Here is a 5,721-nt window from a genome sequence, read left to right on the forward strand (position 1 = left end):
CACTGAATGCCCACCTGGATATGGAAGGTAGCTTCTCAGGGACCTCCGGGCCCAGGAGAGCAAGAAATCTCTGCTTGGTTCTCCAATGGAGCCCGCCGGAATTGGTCTTGGTACAGGACGAAACAGAGCTGCTACAAAGGTCCATGGGTCTCACATTTTCCATATAGGATTCACCCTCTTGCTTGTTAAAAATGTAGGTTCTCAAGCCACACCTGGGACAGGCTGTTCCTATAGGTGTTCTGAAGTGGATTTCTGCACTGAACATCTCTCATTCTTCTGAGGGGCGGTAATTAGGTTTCTTCATTGATTTCCACTTGGAGGAGGTACTGGGGATTGAACCCGGGACCTCTTGTGTGCTGAGCGTGCGCTCTACCATTTGAGCTATACCCTTCCCCCCGAAACTCTCTCATTCTTAATATCTGGTAAGTCCCCACTAGGAACCTGGAGCCTGCTATGGTATTTTGATTTTTCCTATAATATGGGAACCAGCAGATGCTACCTGTTAACCAAACTCTGAGTGGAACCATCTGGTTAACATAAATTCCCTAGAACTCTGTTCATCAAAGCGTGTCCACAGACTACCTTCATTGGAATCATGGGGATGCTTATCAAAAACGCAGATTCCTGGCTGTCACCCTCTTATGGGCATCAGAATTTCCCCATTCCAGACCCAGGAATCTGCAATTTAACAAGCTTTCCAAGGGGGTTTGAAAGACTCTGTAGCTTGGGAACTTCTTCGCTAGAAGCTGAGTCTTCCTAGTAAATGGCTGGGGATGGAACCCTGGGGAACACGGGGCTCTGCCCGCTGCAAGCTTGATGGTGAAGGCTTCACCCCTGGGCTGCCAGGGGCCAGGCCTTGGTAGAAAAAGCTGCCTCTAAAATTTCAGGTGAAATTTTAGAAGCATTACCAGGAGCTGTGTGATGTTGGGCAAGTTTCCTAATGTTTTCCTGTCTCAGTTTCTTTATCTATAAAATGGGGACAATAGTAGTGCCTACTTCATAGAATTATTGTGAAGATCAAATGAGTAATCGCACTTTAGATCCTTGGAACCGTGCCCAGTGCAACATGTCAGCTGCTGCTACTTCGGCTTCTGTTATAACTGTTGTCCCTATCTCAATCCCTACCACCTTGAGGGGCAATTCTCTAAAACTCAGGGGTCAACAAATGATGCCCCTTTATCTGTTTGTGTCAATAAAGTTTTATTGGAATGCAGCCGTGCACCTTCCTGCACGCTCATGTCTGTGGCTGCTGGCTGCTTTCCAGCTGCAACAGCAGAGCTAATTCTTGCCACAGGAACCACATGGCCCACAAAGCCAAAAATACTTACTCTTGGACCCTTAAAAAAAGTCTGCCCACTCTTCCTCAAAATACCTGGGAGCTCTGGGATTGTGCCGACTGCCTGGGGGAACAGCAAAGGCACCTGTGCTGGAGGTTCACAGCCCAGGGCAGAGCTCTGCAGGTGAAGTGGGAGGGACCGGGGACTGGGAAGAGGTAAAAAAAAAAATGAAGGCAGCAGAGAGCAGAGAACAGTCCTGGGAAGGGGTTGGGGTGAAAGGACTTTTTCAGCCTCCTACCTCAGTCCTGAGCTGTCTGGCCTGGGCTTTCCTAAGGCTGGAGTGTGGCCGACAACACTTAGGGGAGGGTTTTCCCTCTTCCCACCGGCTGATGGCTTCCTTCTTCCAGTCTTCACACCGCTTTCTCAACTGGTCGATTTGTAAAATGTCCTCACTGAGCTCAAAGCAAATCACTGCATCCAATACCTTAGAAAAAAATGACATTTTACCTTATTTCACCCAACACGATCACCAACTGCCTACTATGTGCCAGAAACCGGGGCAGGTACAGAAAATCAAACACGGACCTTGCCCTGCAGAGTGCATAATCTACATTTTAACTGCAAAGCCGTCAGTCCTTCAAATCTAGGGCTTGAGGCTCCCGGCTTGCTCACTTGACACCCTAGGACAAGAGGTGGCTGGGAGTGCAAATAACTGGTAACTAATTAACACCTGCAATCAAGACCATAAAGAGAAACGCACCGGGGACAAGTTGTATCTACTGAGGACCTATGCTCCCACCTGGAGGTTTCCACTGAGCAAGAAGGGTGCTGAGCTGTGTTCTTACTGCCTGTCTTTTGCCAAGAGGCTGTGTGCGTGGGGAAAGGGCTATAGTTCACTGACTGCTTCCTGGGTTTCTGGTACCTGTAGGTTTATGTAGGTTATCTCACTGAATCCTTACATTAGCCCCAGGAAGTAGGTACCACTTTCCATTTTCCACATGGAAGGCAGATGCTCAAAATGCCACATCCGGTCTGTGGTGGATGTGGGGCTGAATTTCCTATCCGGTTCCAAAGTCACCATTAGCATGCATTGTTCGATACATTTAAGAAGGAAGGGAAAGATAAAAGCACCTCTGGCTGGAGGCCGGGGAAGGTGGAGAAAGTTTAACAGCTCTGCCACTGCTTGTTTGAAATCCCAACGCCTGCGATTCAGCAGGGCGCAGTATCAAAACAAGTGTATTTTCCTTTTCTTCAGGAAACAAAATGACAGACTCCTAACCCTCTAGTTCCTAGCCTCCAGAATGAACTAATACTCACTTTTTCCATAACTGTTTCAGAATTGAGAAAAATAACATGTTTAAGAGATAAAAGTCTCCTGTGTTTTCCTCACCAGTACTTAGAGCCAGTTATTCTAAGTTGATGATTATCAAGTCCCTCCCCACCCACTTCTTTATAATCATAAAGATTAAAAGTCTTTGCTGACCCAAGCCATTTTAGCTGTTGAGCAAGGCCACATTCTTTTGGAAAACACTGGTGGCTTCCAGTGGTCTGAGAGGGTGGGTGATGACCCTGCAGAAGAGGAAAGCTTTTTCCTTTTTTCCCTTCTAGGGTCTTTGGCTGGTCTAGTAATTAAACCGACCTAAGACAAATTAACAGGAGAAAAATAAATTTAATTTTGTGCACATGGAAGCCTACAAAAAGATGAGACCCAAAGAAGTGGCCAACACAGGCAGCTTTATACCTTTTAAACAGGGAAACGATATATTTGTGAAGAACTGACAAGACAAAGGGGTTTGGGCTTGGGCTAGCAAATTAGTGAAGCAGTAACAAGGTTTGTTTGTACAGCTCTCTCGACCCTGAATGACCCTCAGTTCCCTATTTCTGCCCTATCTTTGACGATAAGGATGCCTTTTACCCTCCTGGTCTGTGGAGGGTGAAATCACGTGGGAGATTTATTTCCTGCTTTTAAGGAGGCAACGGAAAGTCAGAGTGTCCTCCTTGTACTGGCTGTTTCTTAAGTAACATGAATTAAAAATAATCAACGGGGGGAAAGGTGTAGCTCAGTGGTAGAGCACAGTGCTTAGCATGCACAAGGTCTTGGGTTCAATCCCCAGAACCTTCCTTAAAAGTAAACAAATAAATCTAATTACTGCCACCCCCCCCAAACAAAAACAAAAACAAAAACAAATCAATATTACAAAATGGCATGTTTTAGGGTGGCACGTTCTGTTCCCTTTCAACTCTCCGTACCTTCTTTTACAACCTCACCAGCAATGGATGTGGTGAAACAGAAGCCAGCCATCCATCTCTCCCGCCATCAGAAGCTGGCCCCCAGCTGTCATGCCTCCTGTCCTATAGCTCAGGAAGGCCCTGCTGTCTGCCTCTGCAAATGCTTTTCTGACAAGAAACCGGGACTGGCTCACCTGCCTGGGCAGTAAGTCTGAGATGAAGACGTGCAGACTCCAGGCCTTAAGGAATGCTCTGATACCAAAGATCCTTCAACCTTGTGCATGCAAGAGTGGGAGGGGGTGTGGATAGATGTGGTACTGCGCTGGGACAGGTAGAGCCCAGAGTGCATGCCTCTTTCCAACACTGCATCCAGTGACACAGGGCTGGTAGCTTGCAATCGACCCCAGAGGGAATATTTACACCCTGGAAATCAGCCAACACTCACATGAGGGCTTGCTTTTTCAGAGAGCTTGTTGTTAAACATTTGTGCCTAACTGAATATATCCCATATTTTTTTTTCTTTTAGTATAGGTACATTTTCCAGTCCTTTACTATTACAAAAATATGCTGCAGTGAGTATACTATATGTGCTTTGTGTATGTATGTGTGAGGGACTTCAGAGTTGATACCTGGAAGTGAGATTTCTAGCTTATCAACTATGCACATTTCAACTTCTTAGATGGTGCTGAATTGCTGTCCCACCAGCAGAGTATAAGATTTGCGGTTTCCTCGCGGTCTTGTCAACACTTGGTATTGTCAATTTTCTCTATTTATATTAGTCTGATCTTGAGGTTACATTTCATTGTTACTTGAGTTGATATTTTTCTGATTACTTGGAAGGTTGAAAAAAAAATTTTATGTTCATTGGCCAATTGGGTTTTATTTTTTGTGGATTTTGTGCTCATAATTTCTGCCCATTTTTCTCTTAGGTCATCTCTCTCTCTCTTTTCTTATTGATTTGTAGGAATTCCTTTATTAACCTGCCTAACTTACCCTTAATTCAGTTCTATGCTGTATCCATACCTTCTTTCATCTGTGGCTTGTCTTTTAACTATGTTGTCTTTTGGCATAAAGAAGTTTAAATTTTGATATAGTCAAATTTATTATAATTTCCATGGATTTTTTCTTGTTTAAGTAACACTTCAAGGTTAAAGGCAGTTTCCTGTATTTTCATTTTCAAAGTTGAGATTTTCACATTTACATCTTTAATCCATCCAGAGCTTATTTTTGTGAATAGTGTAACAATTTAATTTTTTCCTCATACGGAAATGCTATTGTCCCAACATCATTATGGAAAAGACCAAAGTTTCCCTATCGATTTTTTGGTTCGTCTTGTATATAAACTCTCCGTATTTGCTTGCATCTGTCTTGATAACACTCTCCATTCCATTCTATAGACCCATTGTTCTTTTGTTGTTTTTTGTTTTTTGTTTTTGACAATATCACACTCTTTCCCATAACCCTATAAAAATTCTTTATATTCTGTTAGGTCCGCACCTTTCTCCATGTTCTTCCTTTTCAGAATTTTCTCATCTATTTTTGGAGGTTTCCTCCTCCATGTGAATTTCAGAAAGAGTTTGTCAGTTTCTCAAATTCCACAAAAAAGCCTGTTAATATTTTTATCGGAATAACATTGAATTTGTAAACCAATATCAAAATAATGACCATCTTTATTATACTGAGTCTTCCTATTCCTGAATATTTCATACATATATAAATATATATGAATAAAGCAACAGGGGTATCCTGTATAGCACAGGGAATTACAGCCATTGTTTTTTAATTACTTTTAATAGAGCATAAACTATAAAAATATTCTGTACTACTCTGTATACCTGAAACTAATATAATATTATAAATCAACTACACTTCAATAAAAACAAAAAAACAAAACAAATATACAAACAACAACAAAAAATATTTGTATCTGTGTGTATAGTTAGATCTTATATTCCTCCATAACTGCTTTGTAACATTTACATATAACTCTAATTCATTTTCATTAGATTTAAGTACTTTATAATCATTTTATAGATTATTTTTATTCCTATTGCAAAATGGATCTTTTATCTGTTATGTGAGCAGTTGTTCCTCGCGTATAGGAATGTCGTTTATTTTTATGTGCTGCTCTTGATAATTTTCCAAACTTTTCCCTGGTCTCTAAAACTTGAGCTTTCCTGTTAAACCTAGTATCTGTCCTCAAATGGGGCAAAGA

Source organism: Camelus dromedarius, chromosome 19 (genome assembly GCF_036321535.1).
Source record: "Camelus dromedarius isolate mCamDro1 chromosome 19, mCamDro1.pat, whole genome shotgun sequence".
NCBI classification, from domain to species: domain Eukaryota; kingdom Metazoa; phylum Chordata; class Mammalia; order Artiodactyla; family Camelidae; genus Camelus; species Camelus dromedarius.